At 38.2% G+C, this 18,479-nt stretch overlaps 1 protein-coding gene across 1 annotated transcript in view; it reads left to right on the plus strand.

The window, feature by feature from the left end:
* LOC128638966 (sialic acid-binding Ig-like lectin 14) overlaps window positions 1–18,479 on the plus strand; it is a 197,050-nt gene that overhangs the window by 55,592 nt on the left and 122,979 nt on the right. The gene's annotated exons all lie outside the window — the stretch shown is intronic.

The raw sequence follows: 18,479 nt of genomic DNA on the forward strand, positions 1-18,479 counted from the left end.
TGCTTTCTCCATACTGACAGCCCAACCCCCGCTGCTGCTGCCTTCACTGAGTCACTCACCACTATGTTCCGTCACCGTGCAAGAGCAGACATTCTCCAGCTGTCATCTCTGCACTTCTCCACTCCACAACAGCCTGATTTTACCCCATGAGTGTCGGACACATGTTTAGGAACTACTGCTCTCTCCAGTCTCTGGCTCTCCGTGTACAGCTAATTTTAGTGCTCATATACCGGCATTTCAAAAGCAGTTATTTTTGCTTCTTAATGTGGCTGGGCAGTGGGCAGTATATTAGGCATGCATTGCAAACTGAGCTTATTAAAAAGGCAGTATTTTTTTTTCTTTTCATTTTAGAGCATGGCAAAATTTACTGAACCTTATTTCCCCCCTGCCATTTCAATAAGCTCCGTTTGCAATGCATGCCTAATATACTGCCCACTGCCCAGCCACATTAAGAAGTAAACAAAGCTGCTTTTAAAATGAGCGGGTCAGGTCTGCGTATTTAAATAGATCAAGAGTTGCTCAAGACTTGGTTCTTAACCTAATGCCGCCTCCTCTGCTATTTTATTGCCTAAAGGCTCGCTACACACAGTATACACAAGCACACACTGTGTAACTGTACAGGGCAGGCAATAAAATATCAGAGGAGTAGGGCGGGCGGGCGGCATTAGATGAAGCCACACCACACATACTGTACAGTGTACACAGCTAGCCTACAGACTCTGACTCTGTCAGTGTGCGAATGCTTTTGGCTGCGCTGCCCTTCCCTTCCCTACCTGAGTTAAGCCGGTTCAGCCCACTCCAGTCCTCCGGCTCCTCTCCAGTCTCCACTGATCATCACATCCATGATCCAAAAGTTCTCGCGGCTTGCTAGACAGGAAGGCGGGCGGGCAGGCAGCTTGTCAAAAACGTCAATTGACATGGCAAAAAGCTGGTCACGTGACAACCGCGCTGTCAAAATTTGAATTTTTTTTTCTTAAATCCTCGGCACATATTTAGTGCAACAGAGAAGTGCCGCCCCCCAAAGTCTGCCGCCCTAGGCACCGGCCTCGTTGGCCTATGCATTAATACGCCCCTGTATGTATATGCTTATATACATATACAGTATCTCACAAAAGTGAGTACACCCCTCACATTTTTGTAAATATTTTATTATATCTTTTCATGTGACAACACAGAAGAAATGACACTTTGCTACAATGTAAAGTAGTGAATGTAAACTTGTATAACAGTGTACATTTGCACACAGCCATTAATGTCTAAACCGTTGGCAACAAAAGTGAGTACACCCCTATGTGGAAATGTCCAAAGTGTCAAAATTTTGTGTTGCCACCATTATTTTCCAGTCCTCTTCCACTCCTCCATGACGACATCATGGAGCTGGTGGATGTTAGAGACCTTGCGCTCCCCCACCTTCCATTTGAGGATGCCCCACAGATGCTCAATTGGGTTTAGCTCTGGAGACATGCTTGGCCAGTCCATCACCTTTACCCTCTGCCTCTTTAGCAAGGCAGTGGTCGTCTTGGAGGTGTGTTTGAGGTCGTTATCATATTGGAATACTGCCCTGCGGCCCAGTCTCCAGAAGGAGGGGATCATGCTCTGCTTCAGTATGTCACAGTACATGTTGGCATTCATGGTTCCCTCAATAAACTGTAGCTCCTCACTCATGCAGGCCCAGACCATGACACTCCCACCACCATGCTTGACTGTAGGCAAGACACACTTGTCTTTGTACTCCTCACCTGGATTCCGCCACCCACGCTTGACACCATCTGAACCAAATAAGTTTATCTTGGTCTCATCGGACCACAGGACATAGTTCCAGTAATCCATGTCCTTAGTCTGCTTGTCTTCAGCAAACTGTTTGTGGGCTTTCTTGTGCATCATCTTTAGAAGAGGCTTCCTTCTTGGACGACAGCATGCAGACCAATTTGATGCAGTGTGCAGCGTATGGTCTGAGCACTGACAGGCTGACCCCCCACCCCTTCAACTTCTGCAGCAATGCTGGCAGCACTCATGCGTCTATTTCCCAAAGGCAACCTCAGGATATGACGCCGAGCATGTGCACTCTGCGTCTTTGGTCGACCATGGCGAGGCCTGTTCTGAGTGGAACCTGTCCTGTGAAACCGCTGTATGGTCTTGCCCACTGTGCTGCAGCTCAGTTTCAGGGTCTTGGCAATCTTCTTATAGCCTAGGCCATCTTTATGTAGAGCAACAATTCTTTTTTTCAGATCCTCAGAGAGTTATTTGCCATGAGGTGTCATGTTGAACTTCAAGTGACCAGTATGACAGAGTGTGAGAGCGATAACACCAACTTTAACACACCTGCTCCCCATTCACACCTGAGACCTTGTAACACTAACGAGTCACATGACACCGGTGGAGAGAAAATGGCTAATTGGGCCCAATTTGGAAATTTCCACTTAGGGGTGTACTCACTTTTGTTGCCAGTGGTTTATACATTAATGGCTGTGTGTTAAGTTATTTTGAGAGGACAGCAAATTCACACTGTTATACAGGCTGTACACTCACTACTTTACATTGTAGCAAAGTGTCATTTCTTCAGTGTTGTCACATGAAAAGATATATTAAAATATTTACAAAATGTGAGGGGTGTACTCACTTTTGTGAGATACTGAATATGTATATAAGCATATACATATAAATTTATAGCAAACACACAGTCCCCATAGACCATAATGTAAAGGCACCTTTCATTGCCGGGTTTTTTTCTAACACCCCACACCCGCCACTTTTAACCTCTAAAAACTGAGATACTGTATGTTTATGTGTTAATATGTGTATTCACAATATATATTTATATTTGCTGCCCATCAGTGCGTGACTTACCTCCTTGGCTGCGCTAGTTCTCATGTTCTGACGGCATGAGAACAAGGCTCCCATTGGAGTCTATGGAAGCACGCTCTCATGAGCTCAAAGCTTCCATACAATGCGAACACGAGGTCGCATTTGCATTGCACCTAACTTGTAATACCAGCGCACATTTGCTTCCAAACCACTATCCAACAGTACTGACTACTGACTGTCACTGTCCAAGGGCCAACACTACTGCCAGAAATACCACAGCAGGCTCTAAAATGCTCAAAAACTGCCAATCTCCAGTGTATTCCAAATGTTGGAGCTGCTGCAAAATTATTTAATATTTGTTCTACTACTTTCATTTAAACATGCACTAAGTTGTATAACTAGTTGTGTCTACCTGCTATCCTAAACTAGTGTGACTACTGACTGTCACTGCCAATGTGCATATACTGCAGCAAGCCCTAAAGTGCCCGCAAACTGCCAGTCTCTATATTCTAAGTGATGGAGGCCTATTTATCAAAGGTCTTGCGGACCTGATCTGACAGTGCGGCCGCCAGCAGGGGGTGTCTATCAACCCGATCGTACTCGATCGGGTTGAATTGTGGCGATTCCTGTCTGCCTGTTAAGAGCAGGCAGACAGGGTTATAGAGCAGTGGTCTTAAGACCGCTGCTTCATAACTGCTGTTTCTGGCGAGTCTGAAGACTCGCCAGAAACACGGGCCCACAAGCTCCATACGGAGCTTGATAAATGCGCCTCATGGGTTTGTTGTAATATTAATATGTGTTCTTCTATTTTTGTTTAAACATGCACTTAGTTTACTAACTGGGTGTTACTGACCTGTCTTACTATGTTTACTATCCAAGTACCAACACTGCGGCCAGCTTGCCTTTAGTACCACAGCAGGTACTATTGTAGCAACAATTACCCTGCTGTTAACCATCATTGTTTACAGTATGTCACAACAGAATATGTCCAGTTTACGGATAAAGGTACAAAAGTCCCCATGTATTAAGATGGAGTGTTTCAGGCTTGCGCAAGAGGGTCTGACATGATAGTTAAGTAACTATGGTCGTAAAGAGATATGAAAATCAAAAATGTTCTTTTATGATTCAGACAGAGCATGCCATTTTAAAAAAGTTTCTACTTTATTTCTGTGATCAAATTTTCTTTGTTCCTATGATTCTGCGTTGAAGAGATACCTAGTTAGGCATCTGAAGCACTATATAGCAGGAAATAGTACTGCTATCTAGTGCTCCAGAAACGGTCCGGTTCCTAAGCATGCATCCCTGATTTTCAATGAAAGATACCAAGAGAACAAAGAAAAAGCCATAATAGAAGTATATTATTAAGTTGTTTAAAATTGCATGCTTTATTTGAATCATGAATTTATAATCTTTAAGACCACAGCTACTTCCCGACCTCAAGGTTAGTGGAGTTAAAGGGACATGAAACCCAACATTTTTCCTTTATGATTCAAAGCACACTATTTTAAGCTACTTTCCAATTTACTCTCAGCTAGATTACGAGTTTTGAGCGCGCGATATTTAACCTCCCTATAGCGCTGCTATTACAGGTTTTGTAAAACCCGGCTTGTACGGGCGATATGGTGGCGTTGAGCTCCATACCTCACCCAAATACAAGCGGTGTTTTGACGTGCTTGTACACGATTTCCCCATAGATCAATGGGGAGAGTCGGCTAAAAAAAAGCCTAACACCTGCGATCGCGGAAACAAAAGCTCCGTAACGCAGCCCCATTAATGTCTATGGGGAAAGAAAAAGTTACATTTAAACCTAACAACCTAACATATAAACCACGTCTAAACACCCCTAATCTGCTGCCCCCGACATCACCGCAACCTACATAAATGTTATTAACCCCTAATCTGCTGCCCCTAACATCGCTACCACCTAAATAAAACTATTAACCCCTAATCTGCCGCTCCCGATATCGCTGCCACCTACATTACAGTTCTTAACCCCTAATCTGCCGCCCCAATGTCGCCGCCACTATACTAAAGTTATTAACCCCTAAACCTCTGGCCTCCCACATCACTAACACTAAATAAATATATTAACCCCTAAACCTAACCCTAACGTAAGCTTAACCCTAAGCATAACCCTAACCCTAACGTAACCCTAAGTCTAACCCTAACCCCCCTAACTTAAATATAATTAAGCATAAACAAGGGGCGCCAACATAGTGTGAATCGTACAAACACAAGAGAAAAATAAAACAGTGTGTGATACACTACTCACAAAAGGAGTGGCACCTTAAGCCAATAAGGTGCAAGCAGGCAGGCTGACGTTCATAACCAGCAGTCAACCGGGAGACCCGTGGAATCTGAGTGGACAGGTGTAGAGTCCCCGTGATAATCCATACAAAAGCAACAGCCAGGTGTGTGCTCTGGAAGCAAGAGTGTTCTCCCCAGCGCTGTTCTCAAGCTAGGAGTCCGTATCGAAGCAAGAATGTGTCAGTGCACAGAATGTTGTGCAAAAAGTCTTTGCTGGGAAAACAAACAAAGAAACCACAGAAAGCGGGGTTGTGGTTTAAAAGGCAGGTTATATTTTATTCCCTTTTGCAACGCGTTTCTCGGTCTGCATAGGACCGTTTCATCAGGCATAATGAGATATAATAATGGATCCTATTTAAACCCAAAATTGACCCGGATATAATGTAGAGGTCATCTCTATCTAACATATTAAAAATCTAAGTTCTGGTTCAATAAAATATATAAATCAAAACAAATCAAAATATATATCGTAAAAATATACATCTTAATGAATAAAATATATAACACATATAACAATGCATGTATGGAATGATAAAAGTGTATATGGGAATATCGTAACAAAAAAACATATTAAGAGTATCTGAACTTTTGTTAGTTGATTTGATATCTGGTAAAAATCTATTAGTTTCCCGAAATTTTGTATCCATCAAAGATATCAATATAAATTAAATTAAATTTAAATTTGACCTAAACCCTACCTGACAAAAAAGGTAAAAGTGTAGTGACCTTGTTACTGAAATTATGTGATACCTGGCTAGGCTCGAACCTAAGACCATGTGTGTGTAGGGCAATCGTCATGCAAAAAGGGCTATCTCTGAAAACTATCTCTGCAAAAATTTTTTGCTCAAAAGAAATTTAAACAACAAAAACACATACAACCAGGCAATATACAGACCATTTTAGTTAATGATATGACTCCCAATAAAAATATGAAAGTAATTATTGCAGAAACAGAAGGATTGACAACCCATCTATTTGATGACTTACATACATCCATACAGATATAAAGATCAAGTCTCAGTTTACACCAACGTTTTCTACGAATCACTACATAGAATTATACCAAAGCTTAGTCATTGAAGATTTTGAAAAATTATCCAAAAATCAGAAAAAACAATACCACATGCACAAAAGTGAACAAATAGCATTACGCACTTTGGCTAATAATAAAAATCTGATAATCAGAGACGCCGACAAAGGCGGTGGTATTGTTTTACAAAATATCGAAGATTATTTGAAAGAAGCCAATAAAATCCTAACAGACACCGAATACTATAGAGAAATTACACATAATCCCACCAGTACCTTTCTCAAGTTATACAATATACTGATACAAAAGGGTATCTCTTTAGGTATTTTAAACAAAGAGGAAAAAGAATTTTTGAAAGTGACTAACCCAAGTGTGGCGAATTATTATCACTTGCGTAAGATCCCCAAGGATCAGGTCAATCCACCCGGCCGTCCCATTATAGCCGGCATTAGCAATCTTACTTATAATCTTTCTTTTTATCTAGATCAGTTTTTACAAAAATATGTAGTAACTTTACCTTCCTACATTAGAGACAGCACACATTTACTTTATCAATTGAAAAATATTTCCAACAATAATGATCTAATTTGGATTACATGTGACGTCGGTTCTTTATTCCAACATTCCCCATAATATGGGTATCAAGGCAGTATCAGTGTTTTTAGAAAGAGATTTATATATGCCAGATTCACAAAAGGAATTTATATTGGAAGGAATAGAATATATTCTCAGACAAAATTATTTTATTTTTCAAGACAAGTTTTTTCTGCAGATCAAGGGAACGGCCATGGGTACCAGGTTCGCCCCGAGCTTCGCCAATCTATACATGGGCATGTTTGAAGAACAATACATCTATTCTTCAAGCTTTTGGGCGAACCTGGTATACTATGGCCGTTACATTGATGACCTAATCACCATCATGAGAGGCGACATTAATCTAGCCAATACACTAGTAGAACATCTGAACCACAATCATATGGGTTTAACCTTTACAGCAAACATTCAGGAAAATTCCATAGAATATTTGGATTTATTATTGAGTTGGGACAACAAAGGCCTTATCATTTCCCAAAACTTTTTTAAAAAAGTTGATAGCAACAGCTATCTTGATTATTCCAGCAACCACTACATTGGGTGGAAAAGAAACATCCCGTTTAGTCAATTCAAAAGAATTCATAGAAGTTGTTCCAATTTGGACACTTTTGAGATCCAAAGCAAGATTTTATACCAGCACTTTGTTGATAAAGGTTATCCCAAGGATTTGCTAAACCAATGTTTACAAAGAGTACGCAATTTAGACAGAAATCTCCTTTTTGATAAAATTAAAAATGGAACTAATAATCATACAGAAACAACTAGGACTAACGCAGAAAGCAAACCACTTTTTATCACCCAATATAATAGTAATTATAGCAAAATTCATAATATATTATTCAAACACTGGAATATTATCCAGAAAGATCCTTATCTGAAAAATATTGTTGGCGAGAGACCAAAAATTGTCTATAGAAGGGCACCCACTCTAAGGGACAAACTGGCACCGAGCAAAAGAGTGAAACATTGTCAATCTAATAAAAAGAACACGAAAAAAACTCAAAAAAACTTTTTAATAACTCCTGGATCATACAAATGTGGGAAAAGAGGTTGCAATATGTGCAAATTCACAATACCCCTAAAATCATTTAAATCCAACATCACTGGTTTAACTTATAAAATTTCTCATCGTCTTAATTGTGAATCTAAATATATAGTGTACCTTTTAAACTGCATTTGTGGGGCCCAATACATAGGACGTACCATTAGGAAATTACGCACCCGTTGGGGTGAGCACCATCGAAATTGTAAAAATTGCAAAAAAATCAAAATAAAACATAGTATACCGAATCATTGCGAAATGTTTCATGACGGTAAATCAGATATATTCAAAATTATTCCAATCAATTACGTACCCCATCAACTGATTATGACCGTTTGGTCAAACTCAGACAACTTGAAACTTAAATGCAAATTTGGATTTGGCAGCTTTCACATAATTCTCTCACTATTTTTTACTTTTAAATATATATATATATATATATATATATATATATATATATATATGTGTATTTTTTTATTTTTTTTCAATTATCATACATTAATTTTTGGATATTTTATGTATATGTTTTCATTATTTATTTATTAATTTATGGTTTCACTATTCATTGCATATACACATTCAGTCTTAACAAATCACATAGCTATATTATCGATCTGCCACTCAGATGTTAATTCATAATATTACTCACAACATTTATATCCTTTTATATGACACTTACATCACAAACAGATTTTGCAATCACTCAAAATTGTACAATTAACACACCAATTTCGTACATGTTTTTTTATTTTTCACCTGCTTATATGCAAGCTAGGATAGCTTTGTCTGTTTGATGGTTGCCCCGCACACACAAGGTTCCAAGTTTGAATCCAGCAGAGCCCAATTTAATCATATGACTAGTCTTTTTTTAGGTCTAGATTCATTATACCCTTCAATTTAAATTTATGTCAAGATACACCATCACGATGGTTGCAGGTTAGAAATAGTTCTGTTCTGCGCCTATTTAGGTTCATTTCGTTTCCACACATCGTTTTTGGAACTCTTCTTTTTTAAAAAATATAAAATAATTAATTAGCGATACTTCAATTGAATGAAACAATCATTTTTATAAAAACCCCTTTTTAGTGTATGTTATAATAATCATACAATTTAAACAACAATAATGTCCTTGTAGTTGCCCTCCCCCCCCCCCCTTATTACACACTCTAGGATAACCATCTGCATTCATTCAATACATTCGCTCCTTCCATTTCCGATTACATTATTAACATACCATCTTTTCATACTTTGTAGTTTTATAGGCTATTCATCTGTCATTGCAGATAGCCCTTTTTGCATGACGATTGCCCTACACACAAAAGGTCTTAGATTCGAGCCTAGCCAGGTATCACGTAATTTCAGTAACAAGGTCACTACACTTTTACCTTTTTTGTCAGGTAGGGTTTAGGTCAAATTTAAATTTAATTTAATTTATATTGATATCTTTGATGGATACAAAATTTCGGGAAACTAATAGATTTTTACCAGATATCAAATCAACTAAAAAAAGTTCAGATACTCTTAATATGTTTTTTTGTTACGATATTCCCATATACACTTTTATCATTCCATACATGCATTGTTATATGTGTTATATATTTTATTCATTAAGATGTATATTTTTACGATATATATTTCAATTTTTATGTCCACTTTGGTTATTACAAATGTTTTGATTTATATATTTTATTGAACCAGAACTTAAACGGTCCTATGCAGACCGAGAAACACGTTGCAAAAGGGAATAAAATATAACCTGCCTTTTAAACCATGACCTGGCTTTCTGTGGTTTCATTGTTTGTTTTCCCAGCAAAGACTTTTTGCACAACATTCTGTGCACTGACACATTCTTGCTTCGATACGGACTCCTAGCTTGAGAACAGCGCTGGGGAGAACACTCTTGCTTCCAGAGCACACACCTGGCTGTTGGTTTTGGAAGGATTATCACGGGGACTCTACACCTGTCCACTCAGGTTCCACGGGTCTCCCGGTTGAGACCCCCAGCGTACTGACTGCTGGTTATGAACGTCAGCCTGCCTGCTTGCACCTTATTGGCTTAAGGTGCCACTCCTTTTGTGAGTAGTGTATCACACACTGTTTTATTTTTCTCTTGTGTTTGTACGATTCACACTATGTTGGCGCCCCTTGTTTATGCTTTATTCTAGACACCTGACCCATCACACCGTGGATACAAGTGGAGCACGCCGAGCACCCAAGCACTTAAGCATTGCCAACACTTTTTTGTTCCAGATTTGGACATTTTTATGAACACTTTTTTGTTTGGACACTGGCACAAACTTTTACAATACTTATTTTAACCCTATATTTGCACACAGTGTTTTCATATATATTTACATATTTTCATTGTTGATTACTTTCTTCACATATTGTGCACTATATGACTTTTATATTTCAACACTAGTAGTGTTTTTTTAAAAATTGTTTTGAGATCTTTATTTCAATTTAGGTACAATATTCATTATTGGTGTTCACTAGCGCTTCCTCTTAGTTTTTTCCTTCGGGAATTACTCTATTAAATATAATTAAAATAAATCTAAATTAAACTTAGTTATTGCCTAAATAATTCCTATTTAAAACTAAATACTTACCTGTAAAAAAAAACTAAGCTAGCTACAATATAACTAATAGTTATATTGTAGCTAGCTTAGGTTTTATTTTTATTTCACAGGTAAGTTTGTATTTATTTTAACTAGGTAGACTAGTTAGTAAATAGTTATTAACTATTTAATAACTACCTAATAAAATAAATACAAAGTTACCTGTAAAATAAAACCTAACCTGCCTTACACTAAAAACTAACATTACAATAAAATAAAAAACCTAAATTAATCAAATACAATTATCTAAATTACAAAAAATAAAAAATAAACACTAAATTACACAAGATAAAAAGCGAAATTATCAAAAATAAAAATGAATTACTCCTAATCTAATAGCCCTATCAAAATAAAATAGCCCACCTAAATTAAAAAAAACCTAGCCTACACTAAACTGCCAATAGCCCTTTAAAGGGCCTTTTGTGGGGCATTGCCCCAAAGAAATCAGTTTGTTTACCTGTAAAACAAAATACAAACAACCCTCCAACAGTAAAACCCAAACCCCCAAATAAAATTCTATCTAAATAAACCTAAGCTAACCATTGCCCTGAAAAGGGCATTTGGATGGGCATTGCCCTTAAAAGGGCATTTAGCTCTTTTACATTGCCCAAAACCCTACTCTAAAAATAAAACCTAACAGTAACCCCCGACGATCCACTTACAGTTTTCGAAGACCAGACATCCATCCTCATCCAGGCAGCAGAAGTCTTCATCCAAGCGGGCAGAAGTCCTCATCAAAGCCGGTCCATCTTCAAGACATCTGGCACGGAGCATCCTCTTCTTCCGATGGTCGCTGAAGAATGAAGTTTCCCTTTAAGTGACGTCATCCAAAATGGCGTCCCTTACATTCCGATTGGCTGATAGAATTCAGCCAATAGGAATTAAAGGTGAAAAAATCATATTGGCTGTTGCAATCAGCCAATAGGATTGAGCTTTCATCCTATTGGCTGATCTAATCAGCCAATATGATTGAGCTTGCATTCTATTGGCTGATTGGAATAGCCAATAGAATGCAAGCTCAATCCTATTGGCTGATTGCAACAGCTAATAGGATTTTTTCACCTTTAATTCCTAATGGCTGAATTCTATCAGTCAATCGGAATGTAAGGGACGCCATCTTGGATGACGTCACTTAAAGGGAAACTTCATTCTTCAGTGACCATCGGAAGAAGAGGATACTCCGCGCCAGATTTCTTGAAGATGGACCCGCTCCGTGCCGGATGGATGAAGATAGAAGATGCCATCTGGATGAAGACTTCTGCCCGCTTGGATGAAGACTTCTGCCGGCTTCGATGAGGACTTCTGCCCGCTTGGATGAAGACTTCTGCTGGCTTCGATGAGGACTTCTGCCGCCTGGATGAGGATGGATGTCCGGTCTTCGAAAACTGTAAGTGGATCGTCGGGGGTTAGTGCTAGGTTTTTTAAAGGGTTTATTGTGTGGGTTTTATTTTTAGAGCAGGGTTTTGGGCAATGTAAAAGATCTAAATGCCCTTTTAAGGGCAATGCCCATCCAAATGCCATTTTCAGGGCAATGGTTAGCTTAAGTTTATTTAGATTTTATTTGGGGGGTTTAGTTGTGTGGCTGGTGGGTTTTACTGTTGGGGGGTTGTTTGTATTTTTTTTTACAAGTAAAAGAGCTGATTTATTTGGGGCAATGCCCCGCAAAAGGCCCTTTTAAGGGCTTTTGGCAGTTTAGTGTAGGCTAGGGGTTTTTTATTTTGGGGGGATTTTTTATTTTTATAGGGCTATTAGATTAGGAGTAATTTCTTTTTATTTTTGATAATTTCGTTTTTTATTTTGTGTAATTTAGTGTTTAATTTTTTTGCAATTTAGATAATTGTATTTGATTAATTTATTATTTTTATTTTATTGTAATGTTAGGATTTTTTGTAAGGCAGGTTAGGTTTTATTTTACAGGTAACTATTGGCTAGATTACGAGTTTTGCGTTATGAGCGGCTCGTTGCTAACTTGCAAGTTATTTCCACCGCTCACCTCCCTATAGTGCTGCTATTACAGGTTTGCAAAAACCCGGCGTTAGCAGGCAATATGTGAGCGTTGAGCAAAATTGAGCTCCATACCGCACTCCAATACCAGCGCTGCTTTGAGCTGGTTTTACGTGCTTGACATCAATGGGGAGAGCCGGCTAAAAAAAAGCCTAACACCTGCAATAATGGAGCGTAAAGCTCCGTAACTCAGCCCCATTGATTCCTATGGGGAAAGAAAAGTTATGTTTACACCTAACACCCTAACATAAACCCTGAGTCTAAACACCCCTAATCTGCTGCCCCTGACATCGCCGACACCTACATTACACTTATTAACCCCTAATCTGCCCCCCCGACACCGCCAACACCTGCATTACAGTTATTAACCCCTAATCTTCTGCCCCCGACATCGCCGACACCTACATTACAGTTATTAACCCCTAATCTGCCACCCCCGACATTGCCAACACCTACATTATACGTATTAACCCCTAATCTGCCGCTCCTGACATCGCCAACACCTACCTACACTTATTAACCCCTAATCTGCTGCCCCCAATGTCACCGCCACCTATCTACACTTATTAACCCCTAATCTGCCACCCCCAATGTCGCCACAACTAACCCTAAATCTAACCCTAACCCTAAAGTAACCCTAAACCTAACACCCACTAACTTTAATATAATTAAAATAAATCTAAATACAAATTGCTATCATTACCTAAATAATTCCTATTTAAAACTAAATACTTACCTATAAAATAAATCCTAAAATAGCTACAATATAACTAATATTTACATTGTAGTTATCTTAGGTTTTATTTTTAAAAGCAATGGGGAGCTTAAGTTTTTATTTGGGGGGGTTGGTTGTGTGGGTGGTGGGTTTTACTGTTGGGGGGTATTTGTATTTTTATTTACAGGTAAAAGAGTTGATTTCTTTGGGGCAATGCCCCGCAAAAGGCCCTTTTAAGGGCTATTGGTAGTTTAGTTTAGGCTAGGGTTTTTTTTATTTTGGGGGGGCTTTTTTATTTTCATAGGGCTATTAGATTAGGAGTAATTAGTTTAAATATTTGATCATTTCTTTTTTATTTTGTGTAATTTAGTGTTTGTTTTTTGTAATATAGTTAATTGTATTTAATTAATGTAATGTAATTTATTTAATTGTAGTGTAAGTTTAGGTGTTAGTGTAAGACAGGTTAGGTATTATTTTACAGGTAAATTTGTATTTATTTTAACTAGGTAACTAGTAAATAGTTAATAACTATTTACTAACTAGTCTACCTATTTAAAATAAATACAAGCTTACCTGTGAAATACAAATAAAACCTAAGCTAGCTACAATGTAACTATTAGTTATATTGTAGCTATCTTAGGGTCTATTTTACAGGTAAGTATTTAGTTTTAAATAGGAATTATTTAGTTAATAATAGTAATTTTTATTTAGATTTATTTTAATTACATTAAAGTTAGGGGGTGTTAGGGTTACACTTAGGGTTAGGTTTAGGGGTTTATAACTTTAGTATAGTGGCGTCGATTTTGGGGGCAGCAGATTAGGGGTTAATAACAGTAATGTAGGTTGCGGCGATGTTAGGGATAGCAGATTAGGGGTTAATATTATTTAACTAGTGTTTGCGATGCGTGAGTGCGGCGGTTTAGGGGTTAATATGTTTATTATAGTGGCGGCGATGTCCGGAGCGGCAGATTAGGGGTTAATAATTTTATTTTAGTGTTTGCGATGCGGGAGGGCCTCGGTTTAGGGGCTAATAGGTAGTTTATGGGTGTTAGCGTACTTTTTAGCACTTTAGTTATGAGTTTTATATGCTACAGCTTTGTAGCGTAAAACCCATAACTAATGACTTTCATTTTATGGTACGGATCTTGACGGTATGGGCTGTAGCGCTCTGCGGTAGTTACATTGTGTTACGGCCAAAAAAGTGTGCGGTACAGATATACCTGCAAGACTCGTAATACCAGCGGTAGTGAAAAAAAGCCATAACGCTGCTTTTTCACTCATAATGCATAACTATTTACTAACTATTCAACCTAGTTAAAATAAATACAAACTTACCTGTGAAATAAAATTAAAACTTAAGCTAGCTACAATGTAACTATTAGTTATTTTGTAGCAGGTTTAGGCTTTATTTTACAGGTAAGTATGTAGTTTTAAATAGGTTATTTAGGTAATAATTGTAAGTTTTATTTAGATTTATTTTAATTATATTTGTTAGGGGGTGTTAGGGTTAGGTTAGGGTTAGGTAGTCTTAGGAGCTGGGAGCTAAATGCTATATGATGACTGCACATATATGTCATTGCTCCAATGCATCGAACTCCCAGAAGTGCATTGGTGCTCCTTCATCAAAGGGTAACAAGAGAATGTAGAAAAACTGATAATAGAATTGAATTGGAAAGAGAAAATGTATGCTCTGAATAATAAAATAATTTGGGTTTTGTATCCCTTTAAAACATCTGGATCCAATCAGGATGTTTGGCAAGCCCTGCTCTCATGCTATTGGTTGGGCAATATTAAATTAGGGCAGTCAATGTGCAATGTTTAATGTGGGCAGTGGATGCTGGGTGGACGAAGTTCCTAAGAGTTAACCTTATCCTCCCAGCAATTAATAAATGGAGCCAGAAGTCACAGAGATCTTGGGGAAGTCTAGGTGATCCATGTGTGTGGTACTCTGGAGTGAGATTTAAGCGATATGGCTAGGATTGGGGCATCACAATGGGTTTTGAATGAAGCAATTAAAGGGATACTAAATCCAAGTTTTTTCTTTCATGACTCAGATACAGGGGTAGATTTACCAATGTCTGTCCAACATGATACTATGTAGCGTATTATGTCTGAAAGATATCGCTGAATGCCGACAGCATACGCTGTCAGCATTTATTATTGCATAAGCAGTTCACCCGAAGGCTCACACGAAAACAAGGGGAACAAGGGCCATTCTGCCCTTGTTAAATCGATCCCACAGCATGCAATTTTAAGCAACTTTTTAATTTACCCCTTTTATCACATTTTTTTTGTTCTCTTGCAATCTTTATTTAAAAAGCAGAAATGTAAAAGCTTAGGAGCATTTTAGGATCAGCACCCTGAAAATCGCTTGCTTATTTGTGGCTACATTTAGCCACCAAAAAGCAAGCATAACCCATGTTCTGAACCAAAAATGGTCCGGCTCCTAAGCTTTATATCCCTGCTTTTTAAATAAAGATAGCAAGAGAACAAAGAAAAATTGATAATAGAAGTAAATTAGAAAGTTGCTTAAAATTGCATGCTCTACCTGAATCACTAAAGAAAACAATTGGGTTTAGTATCCCTTTAATAAATGTATATTTGAAGTCCAGAATTTGAGCATTAATTCAATGGGTTTAAGAAAAATATTACATTAACTCTTAAGATTTATAGGGGCCGATTTATGTAAGTGCGAGCGGACATTATACAATGTAGCATATCATGTCTGCCGCACATCGATAAATGCCAACATTTATTGATGTTCGCATTTATCATTGCACAAGCAGTTCTTGTGAACTGCTTGTGCAATCCCGCCCCCTGCAGATTCACGGCCAATTGGCCGCTAGCAGAGGGTGTCAATTAGCCAATCGTATAGGATCAAGCGGATTGATGTCCGCAGCCTCAGAGCAGGCGGACAAGTTATGAAGCAGCGGTCTTTAGACCGCTGCTTCATAACTGCTGTTTCCGGCGAGCCTGAAGGCCATTCAGAGCTTGATAATTCGGCCCCTTAGAGTTATTTTCACATAGTTCCCCCAATTTCAGGGGCACAAATGTAATTGGACAAACTAAGATAATCAGAAATGAAATGATCATTCTTAATACTTGACTGAAAATATTTTTTTGTGAATGACTGAAGTCTGGAACACATGAACATCTCCAAGTTCTTAGCTTCCTCCCTAATGCTCCTTTACCAGGCCTTTGTTGTAACTATATTAAGCTGCTGCTTATTTGTGGGTCTTTTTGACTTCAGTTTTGTTTTCAACAAGTGAAATGCATGTTAAGTGGATTGAGGTCAGGTGAATAACTTGACCAATCAAGAATATTCAATGTATTTTCCATGAAAAGCTCTTTGGTTGCTTTTACAGTATGATTTGAGACATTACCCATCTGTACCATGAAGTGCCATCCTATTAGTTTTGCAACATGTGTCTGAATATGAGCAGTCCTAAACACTTCTGAATTAATTTCACTGCTTCTATTAGCAGTCACATATACTGTCCATAATAAATACAAAAATCCCAATAATGTGGTTAACACAGAAAATGGTAGTCCCAAAAATACAAATGGTTCAAACGGTGTTCCTTAAAAGGAAGAAAAATAAATACATCATAGCATAATACTGTGTAAATCTTCACTCCTTAGATGGAAGGCAGACCCAAAATACTCACAACAGCTCAAGACCCCAGACAGACTGGATACAGAAAATGGCAAATGCTTAAAACTAATGTACAATTTATTAAAAACAAAAGCCAAAGTTCTTGTAGATCACTAAGGGTAACAGGTACAAACATAAAAAGATACTATGCGTGTGATATTCCATTGCTACAGACCGCATGAAGCTCCACACTGTATCTGTAGTCTTTCTGTACAGGATAGGTACCCCTCCTTATGACCAATTTGAACAATGCTTAAAAGACTTCAACGATCGCTTCACCAACTACTGTAAGCTTTTTACCTGTTACCCTTAGTGATCTGGCTTGATGTTGTGAAGGGGTTGTTCTTCACTAAAAAAATGTTGCAATCACCTCCACAGTTGTCTTCAATTGTAGTTTAGGCCTTTTTGGTGTTGCTAAGCTCACCACTGCATTCCTTTCTAAGGGTGATTGAAATTGTTGATTTGACCACTTCTAATGTTTCTGCTATCTCTCTTATAGTTTTTTTCCAATCTAATGATGGCCTGCTTTACTTGTATTGACAGATGTTTGGCCCTCCTATTGAGAGTTCACAGTAATAGATTTGAAATGCAAATTGCACATTTGGTATCAACTTCAGGCTCTTGTTAATTAAATAATAAGGGAACATGTCACATGCGCCAGTACTCACCTGTCCTGCGATGTTCGCAAAGGTCAGTCTGTGGCAATCATGGTGTCTGCAGCCACTTTTCCCTGGCCATTAGCCTCTGCACCTCGGCCCGTGGCCGGAGAACCCACGGTGGTCATTCGGTCTATCCAAGATGGCGGCCACCACGCGGAAGCGCTGGTCACCGTGACGGAACTCGGAAGCATTGCCGGAGGAAATACTGTGAGAAAACCAAGATGGTGCTGAGTCCTACCTCCACTTATATTGACTTCAGGTTACTCTTTATAAGCAGAGCACGCCTGTCAGTCAGTGCTTGGTTGTTTTGCTTCCTGCTTTAGAACTCCTGGCATGTGTTTCCTGAGTATCCTGCTTTACTGTTTTCTTGACTTTGCTTATTCTTGACTTCTCTAATTGCCGACTGCCCTGAACTTTGGCCTGTTTGATTCTAATTATTGTGTTAAGCCTTTTTGGATACCTTGCCTTGAATATTTTGTGCTTGTAGCTGTTTTTCTGCATCTGAGTTCCAGAATTTATCCTAACCTCTACAGATTGTTACAGAACACCACACACTTGACCAAGCAATATCTTCTCAGTCGAGGAGGGAGTGAACCAAACATAAAAAGTGGTGTAATTCTTAAACCATTCACGCAATTATGATTTAAATATCCTCAATTAAACCTGTCACTTTAAGCACAAATTCATTATATGACTTCAACTAAGATTTTTTTTTCTTTCTAAAACAGATAAAGTAACTTTAACTTTATCAGTGTAGCTGGAACGAGTTCTTAGTTTAGAATGGTCTTACAACTTGCAAGATTATTGGAAACTCTAGTAAAACCTGTCAGTAATATTCCTACCTCATGGTTCTATAAACACAAGTGCAGACTTTCAAGAGGTAAAGCTTTGAAAATTTTGTTCCTGACTAGTGGAGGCAACCGTATCCTCATTTACCAAGTATTTCCTCAATTCAATCAAGTACAATTAATTAAGACCACTTACTTTAATTAGTTACAACTTGGTGCTATGTTTTCATGATTATTTCACAACTACACATATCTAGCACAT

The sequence above is a fragment of the Bombina bombina genome, chromosome 8, assembly GCF_027579735.1.
Source record: "Bombina bombina isolate aBomBom1 chromosome 8, aBomBom1.pri, whole genome shotgun sequence".
In the NCBI taxonomy this organism is placed as follows: Eukaryota; Metazoa; Chordata; class Amphibia; order Anura; family Bombinatoridae; genus Bombina; species Bombina bombina.